Source organism: Rattus norvegicus, chromosome 6 (assembly GCF_021556685.1).
Source record: "Rattus norvegicus strain SHRSP/BbbUtx chromosome 6, alternate assembly SHRSP_T2T, whole genome shotgun sequence".
NCBI lineage: Eukaryota > Metazoa > Chordata > Mammalia > Rodentia > Muridae > Rattus > Rattus norvegicus.
In genome coordinates this window covers 76,538,849-76,554,190 of record NC_141539.1, presented here as the reverse complement: position 1 = coordinate 76,554,190, position 15,342 = coordinate 76,538,849, and the positions used below count along the sequence as shown (strand labels likewise).

The 15,342-nt window shown below is 42.0% G+C and overlaps 1 protein-coding gene across 3 annotated transcripts in view; it reads right to left on the bottom strand.

The window, feature by feature from the left end:
* The window catches only part of Akap6 (A-kinase anchoring protein 6), a 440,592-nt gene extending 426,582 nt beyond the window's left edge, over nucleotides 1–14,010 (bottom strand). For 2 of the 3 annotated variants that reach the window (XM_087554579.1, XM_087554582.1), the window contains exon 1: nucleotides 13,918–13,962. The gene's annotated coding sequence lies outside the window, so the exon portion shown is untranslated. 3 annotated transcript variants of the gene reach the window in all.
* Nucleotides 14,011–15,342: the final 1,332 nt, after the last annotated feature.

Sequence of the window (15,342 nt, the reverse complement as noted above, 5' to 3'; positions counted from 1 at the left end):
CAATGTCACTGTTTTTACTTGTTAACGGAAACAAATAGATATCCCTTTCATGAGTTAAACTTGAAAGGAAGAGTTCTAAGAGAGTAACTTGAAGGGGCTCTCTGCCTCAAACACTCTAGTCAGGAGAGTAGCTGCCAGGAATCTTCTGGAACAAGATCAGATGACGATCCTGGAGGATCTGTGAGCAGAATGTTGGGACCAACGACCAAGCCTTGGGAATGAGAACAGGGTTGAATAAAGGACACAGGGGCACCTACAACTTTCAAAGAATCATCTGGACTCTGCTCTGTTGCTGTATGGGAGACAGAGAGACCCATTCCAGGCTAAGGTGGGGTCTTAGGACCAGATGGCTTCACATGAATGCCTTACAGCTCCTGAAAAATGTAGCCCAATCTTCCTTCAGGAAAGAATTATAAGAACCTAGGCAAGCAAAGCCACCTTTGAGAAAGTTAAGTAAAACCTCATAATTCCGGTAGGAATTATCCATCTGGGGAGACATACTGAAGAGGCCAGGTCAACAGAAGGCATAGATTCAATACATTAAAATAAAATTACAGTTATGGATTTATTTGGGTTGGGTGTGCCATCTGTATGCTACCCCTTGCATGGGTGAAGGTTAGAGAACAGCTTGTGAGACTTGGTTCTCTCCCACCATATATGTTCTGAGGATCAGGCTAAGGTTGATCCATTGGCTTAGGAGCAAGTACCTTTGTCCACTGAACCATCTCACCAGCCCAGATGCCTTCATTTTTAATGTTCAAATATTAATACAATTAAACTTTGAAATTTGCTAAAATGTCACATCAATGGGCAGGGTGTTTGGGATCCAGGAGGTCTGTCCCAGAAGTGAGTGCAGGATCAAATGTTTTGGTATTATTAAAACAATATACAGAGTAGCCTGAGGTGAGTTACTAATCCACCTCTCATCAGATGAGAGATAAAAGATAGAATCTTTAATGTCTCTCATCCGGTAAGAAACTTAACCTAGTTTGACAAAATCTATCATTTACTTTAAAATAATTTGACATCATGTGATATATATGCCAATTAAATAGTTTCACTTCAAGGCAAATACTCTAACAGTTAGAAATGGTTTTTATTTGTTGAAATTACATATATCCAAGACATGCAGGTTAGCCGAAATAGTTTTAAAAGGTATTTGCAAGAAAAAAGAATAAGAGTTCTCTGAGGTCTTAACTGGCAGCACCTTTTAGTGATGGCTTTTTCTCTGTGTCTATGAACACTGGGCTAGAAAGATTTCTGATGGCGAGATGTATATTAAAGGATACAAACCCCATACCACAAGTAACACTGTTAACATATACTTGGAACACGTACGGAAAATGGACAGGCATGGTGGCTGATGCCTCTAACCACGATACTTGGAAAGCTAAAGCAGCAGGATTTCTGGGAGTTTCTAAATACTGAGAGCCTGTATTTAGAAAAGGGGGGGACTCATCATGGAAGCTCCTCAAGTCTACCAAGCAGGTGTGTGGGGTATTTGATGTCTACTTTGCTAACAAGTGTGAGCCGTCTAAATGTCTCTATGGATGACAGACTGCAATCTGAGACTCTCTCTCATTAAACATGCTATGGAAGAATAACTATTACCATCTTAAATTTGGGGAGTGACCATTGTTTCCAAAAATAATTTGAAAACTCTGAGTGGTCAAACTGGCTTAGCATGTCTTCTTAGATAGTCTTCTTAGAGGTCGTCTTTCGGTCAAGTGACGGCATAGCTGGAGCATTCTGTCTGCTCCAAGGCCTGAGATTCTATTCTCTTTATTTCCTTGACCAGTTTTGTTTTTCAGTGTCAGACACTGGAGGCTGTCCTTCTGACTTCTATTGGGCACACTGGCACACTCACATATCATGCACACACATATTCATAGGCATCATGCGCACACACACACACACACTCCCTGAACATGTATATGTTGCCTCTGTGTCTGCTTATATCTTCAATGTCACGTTTGAAACTCTAAGGCTAATTATATTTAAGTATACCATAGGCTTTAGCCTGTGTCGGAGAATAAATAAATTTTTTTAAATGTGTGGTTTTCCTTGACAATATTTTGAGCTTTCACTTGGATTTTTTATTATTCACTGGGCTCCAATTTTTTTGGTATGGAAACATTTTTTTCTAAAGTTAGAGGCAAAATATAAGATATTTATAGTAATATATAAATAATCTTTTAAATAGCAAGTTCATGAAAAGCCTTTCTATATCTTACCCAAGCCAAATCTCACTCTACACACTCATTACCCTCACAGACTTTTATAATTGTCACATAGGATGGTAAGCACCTGCACTTGCAATATTCCACATCCAACCAAAGGGAGCGCTGAATCATTCCTCAAAGCTTAGGTCAGACTTACTACCTGATTGAACCCCTGAGCCCCAATTAACTACACACTCATGTGTTTCCCAATTACACCTTCTAGTTAATAGAAAAATAAATGGGTTTATAGTTTTCCTGACTTTCCTACAATGACTTTACTACATATGTTGTAAATCATATCATAGTCACTAAGCAAATGTCAAAAATAACACATGCTGAAATTTGATTGCTGTTCTATGAAGGAACAGAATCTTTTGGTCTTTAATCCTCCACATATCTAGAAAGGTCATGAAACACTGTATTCGCAGTGATAAGACAGTGTACAAGTGGATCATGGGACATTGCTTTAGAAAACAGGCATGAAGTATTATTAGAACAGCCTTCTGGCTCTGCCAACAGCAGAAAAGACCCAGAATACAGGAGAGATAGTCAAATCGCATCTGTCCTGAGTTCCACACAGGCCACTGGGAGTGCCATTGCCAGATTCCTTGCAGAATACAAGAACAGGCAGAGTTGCTCTTGTCAATAGCACTGCCAACTGTTTGGGAAGTCAGTGCGCATGTTTACAAGCTCAGTGTGAATAAGTAACAACATAAAATAAAAGACTTATTGCTTTATAAATTCAGAAGTTATGAGGACAGAGTTGGAGGAATGAGAAAAGGCTTTAAAGGGACCTAGGATTTATGGGATACAACTCGAGGGTGAATTCACAAGGAGAATTCCTATTTGTCTCCCCAGCCCTTCACTGTGTTGTTAGTTGTGTGATGTCATTTCCTGCCTAGTCAGCACAAAGAGAAGATGCTGGTCCAGGAGTCTGACCACTGATAACCCACAGGTTCGGAACTAAAACAGAAATAGTTCTAAAATGGGGACAAGGCAGAGGCGAGCTATAAATAGCTCAGGCTCTACTGATCACTGCTGGGCATTTCCTGTACCCCTCCCCACCAAAGCACTATGCTACAAGGTAATAAACATTTTTTCCAAGATTCACAATGTTTGACAAACAGCTCCTATAAAGAAAAGCAGGACCTAAGAAGGCTGGGTAGGCAGCTAGCGTTGTTGGGACTAACCTCTAAACTCAGAAACCTAAGCTCGCCAGTGTCCCAACTGCTTTCTTCAAAGGAGCCAGTCTTCTGACTCCTCAGAGGAAGGGGTGCTGTTTTGCTTTATTTTAAACATTGCTGGAAACAGCGTTATGTTCCCAATATTGAGTAAGCATGTAGTAACCACACACTAACTTTGGAAACACTTTGACCAGATAAAATTTTAGTTCAAATTTAAGATGTAGCACATCATTTAGGGCAACATCTGTTTCCTACACTCCAAGGAGATAGGGGAGCCCAACCTAATCTACTACCCATTATATATATATTTTACATACACACATATATACAGAGATATAGATATAGAGATAGAGATAGAGATAGAGATAGAGATATATGCATCAGCTCAAAGTTACCAAATGTTCAGCAAGGTTTAGGTGAGGGAAAAGGATGCAGAGAGTGCTGACAGGACACCTAACATCCTCCTGGGGAGAAAGACTGAGGACAATGCTTTCTCCAGAGAGGAAATGCCAAATACGTAGGTTTGCAATGGAATGACATTGAGGTATTCAGAAGAGTCATGTCGAGAAAGTTCAGAAGACATCAAAAAACAGAAGAAGGATGAATCTGACCTCAAGAAAAATGCCCTGAGTCTAGAAATCTGAATTCATGAATAGTCAGCCCTCTCTTCTATACTAGTCATCAATAAACATGGATTACTCAGAGGAAAGGCCTGTGTCTCCTAAACATTTATAACATTTAACCTCAATAAGATATTTTTAGGGCAAACTTTTGTTTTGCTTTGTTTTTTGTTTTTCAAGACAGAGGTTTTCTGTATAACAGCACTGATTGTCCCATAATTTGTTCTGTAGACCAGGCTGGTCTCTAACTCACAGAGATTCACCCGTCTCTGCCTCACAAGTTCTGGCATTAAAGTCACGCAACACCATGCCTTTCCAGTGCAAAAAGTTTTCATAGTACAAACTTCGAAAATAATTTTTTATAAATGTACAAACCTTATAGTTTTAATGAAATTCCATTATTTGAAAAAATTAAAGAAAGAACATTTTAAGATGCCAGATAAATTATGAAATCTACTCCCAGTATAACTACCTGAGGGCAATACAAAAGACAATCTTTTTACGCCTCTCAGAAATGTCTTTAGAAACCTTGTCAGAGTGATTTTTGGAGAGACTCTTCCCACGAACCTGCCCTTTCTTTTTTTTTTTTTCTTAAAGGTTTTATTATTTATATGCCAGTTCGTTGTCACTCTCTTCAGACACACCAGAAGAGGGCATCAGATCCCATTAAGATGGTTGTGAGCCACCATGTGGTTGCTGGGGATTGAACTCAGGACCTCTGGAAGAGCAGTCAGTGCTCTTAACCACTGAGCCATCTCTCCAGCCCAGCACCTGCCCTTTCTTACAGCAATTTCTCTTCTTGTCAACTGACCGGTGAGCATTTAGACATTGTGCCGGGAGGTCCTGTGGTGGTTACTAGTGACAGCATCATAGCAACATAATGAGTGTCAACATCTGTCAGGTGCCACTCTGTGACCTGTGACCATTGCCAACAAGCTTGCAAGGCTGGCCTTACCATTTCCATTTTTTAAAATGAGGACGCTGAAGCTTGGCAAAGTTAAGCAACTTAACAAGGTCCTATTGTTGGAAGCATGAAAGGCAGAACTCAATCCCAGAGCGGACTTCACCGAGGCCTTGAATGCTGTGTAATACTTGACTAGCTCACTAGGACTGATTTTCATCGCTGACATATAAAAACAGTAAAAACTACTAGTTTATGATGACAAATGATTTCTATTAACCCACATAAAGTTGATAATTATTTGGCCATTTGACCACAAAAAAAAAATGGGAGTCCCATAAGATTCAAACTCATAAAAGCAGTCAGTCACATTTCATAAAGACATCGGAGGCACATATGAATTTCCAAAGAGAGTCTATGCTCAATGGGTAGGGCAGGAAGAACCATGTTTTCATCCTGATCACTACTGAGTGTATATGTTGTGACAGAGGGGGTCGGGGGTCCACGAATCCACAAGATAAGATAGAGAAGTTAGGGAGAATTACTATGAAAGAAAACAATTGGTTAGTTTAAACGAAACCTTATAAAAACCCCGATGAAATGAGGGGTGGACAACCATCATATACTAGGAAATTCAAGCTAAATAACAAATAAACAAATGTTCATTGCCAAAACTTATGTGTTGAAACCCCAGCTTCCAGGGTAATGACATCAGCAAGTGGAGCCAATAGGAAACTCTTCAGACCTCAGAGAAAGAGGTTAGTGCCCACATAAGGGAGGCCAAGCGAAAACCAGAAAACTGTGGTTCCCTTCTGTGGACACTTACTGCACGCCAAGTCTACAGGATCCTAACCTTGGGTCTCTGGCCTCCATTCCTCATTGTGAGGAATGAGTTTCTGTTATAAGACACTTCCATGGCTTACCATTCTCCCTGCCGGGCACATTTAACAAAGGTTCTCCCCAAACCCACCAACCATCAAGCACAGCTTTAGCTAAGGATTCAGGAATTAAAGGGGAATCAATGACTCTGAACCCAATGGAGCTTCAAGTTCACCAAAGCAGACAACCACCAGAAGAAGAACCAACGGGTCTGACTGGTCTGTCTGTCTGTCTGTCTGCCTGTCTGTCTGTCTCTTCAATGTGTGTATGTACCAGAACGTTCTGTCTTTGTAAGTGTACTTGTGTGCACCTGCATGAGTTTATATACACCATGAATGTGCAGGACCTCTCAGAGACAGAGAGAGCATTGGACCGCCTGGAACCGGAGTTATAGGTTGTTGTCAGCCACCATCTGCTAAGCGACTTCCCCTCTTCTTCAATTTATCTGACCACTGAGCTACAGAACCCCAGCTCCCTCTTGAAAACCCCGAGGAGAGGATATTGCTCTGCCTCAGAACTATTCCTTGCTTCTCTCTAACAAATAAGTCGAATAATATCAACCAAAACAAAGAGGCTGGGATGACGAAGCAGAAACTAACAGAGTAAAAATTAACTCTTCTTGAGATGATTACCTTGGTTCTCGGTTTCTCAATCCATTCACTTTCCGTTTTATTTAAAACCCATATGTTTAAAATTTTAATTAGCAGGATTAAGGAGATAGCTAAGTGGTAGAGTGGGTTTGGTCCCCAGAATGGAAAACAAACCAAAACCAAAACAACAACAAACCGTATTTATTCCATGCTAGAATAACCTCAGGTTTTTTTTAAATCTGATATTATTTTTTTTATTTATTGCTAAATTCCTGTCTCAATGTAGGAGTCTGGGCCTTTATTAATTCTCAGAGCAATCACCACCGTTTTATGGGTTTGCTTTTGCTTTTTAACCTTTGTTTCCTGACCTATGACCCTGCCCTGAAGCAGCTGCCCTTCTGAAGCGGGTGTTTACAGTAGTTTGTAGCTACATTTCAAGCCAGTGCTGAAGAAATATGCATCTTCCTGGCTTGCTCTGCCTACTGACTTCTCATTCTTCCCTCCCTTATCATTATCTTTAATGAATAATAGTAATAAAGAGCTTTTATCAATCATACTTACTATGCCTATTTCATTTTTACATATAGTTTTCTGCCACATATAATCCAGTTTTTGGCTATCATTGTAGACAGGCTGTCTACAATAGCGATTAAAATTATTCATAAAGAAACATTCTCCTAATTCACAGAAACACAAACACCAGATTGACATAGGGCAGTATTTGAACTATTAAAGATGAAATGTAAGCAGATTATTTTGCAAAGGGCATTAAGGAGACTGTGGTGTCCGCAGACTGCCGCTATGCTGATGTAAAGGAGGTAAGGGTGGTAGAGACAGGGCTGTGGAGGCTGCTGACCAGACCTGAGGTGTCCAGCATGAACTGTCTTAAGTAACTTTGCATGGGGTAGACACAGGCTAGGAATGGTGATTTCGAGTGACCCAGTGAGTGAAAGCAATGAGTTGTTTAAGAAGCATCTACACTGAAAAGTCAACTAAGGTAGATAAAAGGGTGACCCAGCATGCTTCACTTCATGGGGGTAGGGGTGTCCAGAGCAATGGAACAAGTATCAGGACAGTTGCAGGTGGCATTCAGACTATAATACAGTGTTGAATCTGTGACAAGCTCTCTAGGCAGTGTGTGTGTGTGTGTGTGTGTGTGTGTGTCCATCCTTGTAGTTGTCCTTATTTTTTTTAGGGTTTTTTTTTCCTTTAGCAGATGGTGGAGATTTGATGCATTTGTTCCTTGCTGACTGCTGATGAAATTATCTGAATTAAGCTGGTTGAACAATGGTAGCCATGGTAAATACCAATATTGGTATGGTGTTCGGTTCTTGGGGCTCAACCCTTGAAGAGAACTTCATTTGAAGGCTTCCAGGTGACAGCAAATCCCTTCATAGGATCCACGGTTCCTATGTAGTCATACATTCAAAAAAGAAGAAACTAGTTATCGTTTTCCCTCAAGGTACCATCATCCTTGTTAATTCTCCATGCAGATCTGTGGGTTCACACATGAACTCAGTGCCTCCTGATTGCCCTGATGAGTGAGAGTGTATCCCTATCTTGGGGTCCAGAGCCAATCACTAGAGCGCCATTACCACAAACCTAACACTGGATCTGGACTGTGGGACATTAGCCAGGCAGAGCTGAGAATAGCTCATTATATCGACTGCAATTCCCTTTTTAATTAAAAAAAATATATGAACTCTTCCTACAGTGTTACAACCTCCAATCACAGGCCCCCGGACCTCCTGGGGAGAGGGACTAAGATGCTAAGTAAGGGGGTGGGGGAGTGGTAAGAACATAGCCAGGCAGCATAAATACATTGTGTAATTAGTTAAATGAGAGTTAAACAAAGAAGCTGATAAAAGTAATCAAGTAGTCAACAAAGGGCAAGAGAATTGCTATAACCACTGAACCAATAGGATGGTTAATTAGCTGGATTTGCAGACAAGATTTGATTTCTCCCCTGAAAGCAACTGAGAGGACACATAAACCTGACTTCCCAAACATTATCAGGTGTGATGTAATCTGCCCCTCATTGCCTCTAAAAGCAGTACCACTGAGTTGCTGTGCACACCGCTGGTTTCTACGGGGATGGGGAGCCTTTTGCTCTGGGTTGTTTTAATAACAGTGGTCCCTTAGCTTGAAAGTTCTAAACTACAGCTCAACTGTCTCAGAACTAGCATGTAAGCCAGCCTCAAACTCAAAGCCTGTAGGGCTCAGGCAGCACCAAGGGAACTGTAAAGAACTCACTGCGTGTTTCACAGAGCTGAGTATAAAATGAAAATCCAGGTGCCCTCAGGCAGACATGATAAAGTTCCAGGATCACAGCGGCAGAGTAGTAAGCCACTTGTGGACTTAACTAACTGCACAGGTTATGGCATAAGCCTCAAGCCGGGTTCAGTCCAGGCACCAGTCAGTTCGAGAACTTGTTCTGAAAGTTCCACATGCATCCCTAGTTCTCCCCGTGCTTCAAGCATATGGTTACAAGATGGCTGAAAGAATCTGGAGCATGCTTTATGGCTGGGGAGCCAAGAAGAGTATAGCTGGTGAATTATAGGAGAAACAGTCTCTTTTATAGCCTCACCATGTCTTAAAACCAAATCAAGGATTCAGATTCTGACAGATAAATGCTCCTGGGGAAGAAACCTTATGCCTTTTTAGTTCAGAATGCCTAAGAGTCAGATACTATCTTACAAAGACCTATAAAAAGTGATACTCCCACGGAAAGGCTTCTCACTCCTGACAGAAGGGGCCGTTTCCAGGTACCAGCAAAGATGAGGGAGAGCTCCATCTTAAGTGTTTGTTTTGCTTTTCTTCCTTGACAAGCCAAGGTGGACATATAAATGTTGCTACAGTGGTAATCTGGAACATTTCCAAAGGTTCCTGCTGTAAGTACTTCATGCCTTGCTGGTGTCACAGTCTGGGGATGGGAAACATGGAGGAGTCTTTGATAATCATTCTTACCTCTGGTTCTAGTCCGGTTCTCTACTTTCTGACCCACCAAGATATAAGGAGCTGTCCCTCAATCTCCTGACACCAAAAAGGTACTCGAGCTCATGTCACAACATCTCAGTTATGAGAGAGTACACCTTCTGAATCCATGAGCCAAAATAGGCCTCTGCCTTCCTGAGGCATTTTGTTCAGTGACGAGAAAGAAACTAATACAAGTGTGGACCTAGAAATATCCCTGTAAACACAGCTTTAAATAACTTAGTTAAGACACTGGTTGTGAAGGCTTCTCACTTGAATTGATATTTGGACTGCATGCTAGTGTAAATGTGTTAGGTTGGAGCCTTGTATGCATGCCCTTCTACCAGCCAACTAACTTCCCAGCATGCTATACCTAGAGGCCTTTCCAAGAAGGGAGTTTGTCAAGGTGAGAGATAGTGCAATTATTTTTTTATATATCTCCTAAATTGATCTGTCTTATACATTTCTTATTTTCACAAGTCAGTTTTTTCCAAATAAGACAGAAATATACTTTCTGAATTATTGCAATTATATTTCTCAGAATAGCTTACACCAATAAGACATTAATGGCAATATTGGCCTTTTTGACACATAGCAAGATTCTTATCCATCCCAAGGAGGAAAAAAATGACTATTATTCAATGTAGTGCGTTCATCTCCATATATAAAGTGTGTGTGCACGGACAGCTATACAGGTAGAGTGCTTTCTACACTGCCTCATGGAATCGAAATAAACAGAAACAGATTTTTAGTATTTAGATGAAAATAATCATCCTAACAATTGTACCATTTTCTTTCCATCTCCCCTCTAGAATACAATGTGTGTGGAGATGCTCTACTGTTTCCTTAGCAACCTCTCAATACTGTACCTCATGCAGAAACAGACTTAGGCCTTCTTGGAGCAGTCTAGGTTAATGGCTAACTTTTCCCCAGAACCTAGAAGAAGCTAATGCACCCTGTAGAGTAATATTTCTAAGTATTCGACACTCCAGAATCAATGCCAGCATGCTATCAGTGTGTGCATTAGCCTATACTTAAACAAAGAGCAGCCCCAAGAGCCCTGTAATGACACTGGGGGTGGGGAGCTGGGGGTGGGGAGCTGGGGATGGGCAGGATGAAGTAGAGATGACTGTATTGGCTCTCCACAGGCACAGGCTTCCGGGATGTTGCACAAGGCTGTGATTCTGTATTAGATCACACAGCTCTCAGTTCAGCCACCGATAGATACATCAGCCAAATAAATCCTCTTTTGATTTTCTTGACTCAAGAGATGAATTCAGATTAAACCCTCTAGCCCATGAGGGAGGTTTCTGCTTTTATATGACGGGTGTTGCCACCAAAGCAAATATCTCAAGGTTTAGCCAGACACTACGGAGATTGCTGATAAGACAGGATCGACAAACTTGAATCAGTGACTCAGGTAAGACTCACTATAGTGAGACTCTGTCATGCCCACGATCATTTGTGGAGCAAACACTTCCCATGCACAGATTCAGCTAAAACAATGTCACGCAAGAAGAGTGCTGGCCAAGGTTCTCTTGAACATCAATTCTGCATTACTTAAACAGCTATGGTCAGAGTAATTATTCACATCTGCCCAAGATCCGTGCTCATCTTTACAGTAAAACCCATCAGACTCTAGCGAGAGTGCATTCTACTTGTGAAATCTGACCTTCCGATTAGCATCAGGAAGGGTGGGGTTCATCCGAGAAAGTGGGACTGAGTGAAAGAAGGCGTCATAACATTGGATAGCTGTGGAAAGCTCGGAGGCTTCACGGCCAGACTACACTGGTTTGGAATCCCAGCCCAGCAATTTATAAAACATGTGACTTCAGCCAAGTGTCTAACCTAAGAACTGATCGGGTAAACTATGAACACCAGTGCCCCGCTTATGAAGTGCGATTGGTACTTTCTATCTCATAATGACATCTTAAGAGTTTAAACAAGCTAATGCACAAAGCTTGGCTCAGTAAAACTGAAAATGAGTTGAATTCATAGTAGCTATTATAGTTGTTATTGTGATTGTTATTTGTATTAGCCCACTATGGCCTAGCTATCTAGAAAAATTTAAATCCATTGTAACTTTGTAATTCGGTAACAAAAACCATAACCAAAAGTATAGGTTAACTGCTTGTGAGACTTACACAGTCTAAACTTGGCCACACAGTCAACACTGTTTTGATAATATTCTAGTCATTATACACAGCAAAATACTTGAAGAAAATTTCACTGAGGCACCAATAAATCCAGACACAGAACAATCTCTCCCTCCCCCATACACACACACACACACACACACACACACACACACACACACACACACCCCTTGGGGATATATTAAAACTACTGCAACTGAAATAGCCTTAGCTAGTAATTAAGGCATAGCTAATCAGAGCGCAGAATGCAGCACAGGCTGTGGTCCTCTAAGAAACAGAACACCGGGTGACAGCTCCTGCTATCAGGGCTTTGTTCTCCTGGAGCAAAAAGCACAAAAGCATAAAGTTGAGGATCTGTAGCTGCATGTGTGGGGGTTGGGAGGATGACAGGTTTGCCTGCGCCGGGCGGATGTTCCACTAGCAACTGCGTGGCACCCCGCACCTGCCGGTGCCCTTCCCCACCCTCAAAGCATGACTTCACTTTTCTAACACTGTCCTTAAGGAATCTGGCCTCTGTGACTTCCAGTAACCATCCGTATCACCCATGATAAAGCAGAGGAGAGCACTGTTAGACAAAAGGAAGAAGGATTAAGCCTAGAGAAAACCCACTACACCGTTGCCTTCAGTCAACCTGTTTCACTCCTAGCAATTTATGTCACTGAACAAGTCTTTTCGCATCGCTCGCTCGTCGGAAGCAGTACTTCAGGGGCTTCTAACCACTTTCCCTTCCCCCACTACCGGCTTGCTCCTCCCTTTCACCTGAGAGCTTCTGACTTGGCTGCGTTCACACCCAACGGTCCCAGCAGAGCTCTCTGCTCACACGATGCGATGCGTCATTTAAAGAGAAAAAAAAAAAAACAAAAAAAAACAAAAAAAAAAAAAACAAAAAAAAAACAGGCAGGGAGCATCCATACTCTTAATTGCTTGTGAGAAGGCCAGGCCGAGTTGACCTGCTCCATCCCATATAGCTGCATGCCAGCCATATAAGCTTAAAAGACTGGGAGTAGCATGTGTGGTGTGGGGTAAACAAATTAATTAAAACCAGAGCTCTACCACTCAGCCCCGTTCCTAATGGGACCGCTATACTCAACTCCATAGGACAGAAAAATCAGTCCAAGCTGGCTAGAGGTATTGCTTTTCCTGCTTCCTATGAAATATCGGTTTTAGGTTCCATCTAAAGTGTTTGGGCTCCAGCAATCTTAACTAATGAAAAGGAACTCAGGGGCGCTATTCTTTCCAGGAAGACCGTATAAATGAAAACTACCAGCTCGACTGCACTGAAACACAGGACCACTCCCTGACTGTAAGCCGGCAGATTGATCAACTGAACTGACATGTGCTTTCTCCTTTCTCTCCCCGAGTAGCAATCAGTTGCACCAAGGAAACTAATTTCATTTCCCAAAACAAAAGGCAACAATGTACACTGTTCCTTGCTGACCTGTTAGACTGTGTTTTAGCAAATAAAATAGAAAATGATTCATAAAAGGAAGCCCAGAATTAAATGTAAACACTGTATGTTTATCTGGAGCTTTGGGACTGAGTTGAGGTTATGGGTCCAGGGATTTGCATTCCCAACCAACATCAAGGCCCCTGACACTTATCCATCACACCAGGTTGGGGCTAAAGTTAAGCGAGAGACGGCGGGCAGCGGCATTGGCCTTTCCTGTCTCTTCCCCGGTTATCCTTGACTATAACTGCCGCAGAGAGGAGACTTGCTCCTCTCTCAGTTACAAAGCAGCCTGGAAACAACTCCAGATACAGCCTCTCAGCTATGGAGGACAAGAATTGACAAAATTCCACACAAATCAAAAGGCATGAATAATTTCATCTGGTTTCAGTCTTAATGTTTTTAACAAATCATTCCTTGACCATGCAAGAGACTCCCTTTCGCATAGGGTTCTGTCAAATGCTTATTCAGCACTCATTCCTCGCTGTGAAGAATCTGAAGCCCAATGGAGGTAAATACTGAGTTCCGTTCTGCAAGTCACTAAGTATTTCATAAATCACAGAAGCAAATGGGACCAATTAGCCCTGCATCATAAAAAAGAAACATATCTTTACGATGTTAAAATACAATGGACCACACATTTCAGGGCTTATTTAGGCTTTCGCGATAGAAAATTATCTTGTGCTTTTTTTTTTTTTTTAATTCATGAGAACACTAAAAATAGCAGGCGTAGACGGAGCAAGAAATCCTTGCATTTTGATTTTTAGGTGACTCTCACAGGCCTTTGTCTTAACACAGCAGCCTGAAAACAGAATTAGGCAAAACAACCCTTCTTTCTCCAGTCCATTTTAAGCAGACAACATCCCCCCATCCCTGCCTTAGCAGCCGCCACCGTCAAACCAACAAAACAGAGGTGCAATTAAGGGCCAAACATTTAACACTCACCATCTCCTGCTCCCAGCGTCTCCTTTTGATGTTTACAGCACATCTGGAGGATGCAATACTAGGAGATGCCTTGTTTGACCTGCTGCATGATGCTGTGACATCAGTTCAGATGATGCAGCTCATTATGGGAAAGGCTGCTGTTGCTATGGCAACTGGGATGTGCTAGGAATCCTTGCTGCATTTCCAGTGGAGCCTGAGACAATACAGAAGCCCTGTAAGAAACAGACAATACGGAAAATGTAGTCCAAAGAAACAGGGCTCCTCATTGGACGTAAAATCTGTAAGTTTAAACCAGGGTTTCTTAGAATAATTTTAGAAAACAAACTAAAAATTACCTCTTCGTTTGTTGCTCTGCATTTAGAGAATAAAGGTGCGAGTGTATGTAGATTTGGTACTAAGCAAATACAAACTCATATTCATGGTCCCCTATCAGGCGATATGATCACTCTTCTCTCTGGCTAGTAATAATACCTCTGTAAAAGTTATTAAAGAGAGGCTTAGTTCATCTGTCAAGGAGAAAATGAACAGAACATGGACTTTAAAACAATTTAAAATGTAATAAACAGCTGACCAAGTGAGTCTAATTCTCAAGTACACAGACTAATAATTGTCAGAACATGAGCAAAGCCTCAGCCAGCTAGGTCTGCCCTGAGGGTGTTCTCCGGCAGACACCGCCCCACAGAGCCTGCTGCTGTAGATCTCAGCTGCCTCCAAGAGCTGAGTTCAGGAGCAGTGGGAAGAGGTTGGATCCTAGAGACCCTTCCCCTGTTTTACAGAGAACTCTTCTTACACGTGGCCAAAAGGCAAGAGTCTTCTGGGGCTTAAATCTGAAACAAGTGGAAGACCTGTAAAAATGTCTTGTCACCTCCACTCCCGACCCTGGGGTTTGTTTTGCTCTTTTGAGGCAGTAAGACTGCCTACCAGAGAGGCTATTATTCTCTCCCCTCCCCCACTGGGACTGGACCCCTGACAGGCACATTAAAACAAGACTCCAAGAGGATTTCTCCAGTTAGTCAAAGGAAGGGAAATCCAAAGCAATCACTTCTTTCCAGTCTGAAGCATAAACAAACATCATGTTGTGACCCTGAGGGGAGCTAAACATGGACCAGGAACCCATCTCAGGCATCTGAGGCTTGCAGGCCACTGACAGAGAAAGGTACAACCTAACTGACCTAATCCAGTCTGTCTCTACAACTCTGAGGAAGCACAAAATTCTGAAACCCAATACAGAATGAAACAATTGGATTGTCCCATCCTCACCGGTATGTAAAGCAGCTCTCTTAACCAGCAGCACGGGGGAGACAGAAGGAACTCAGGTAACCCCTTGTAAAGAAAAACTGATAAAATGCAGGAGAGGTGCCAAGACCCAGCCTTGCACAGACAACCTAGGATGTGAAGTCATGATTGGGAGCAAGGAAGGGAAGA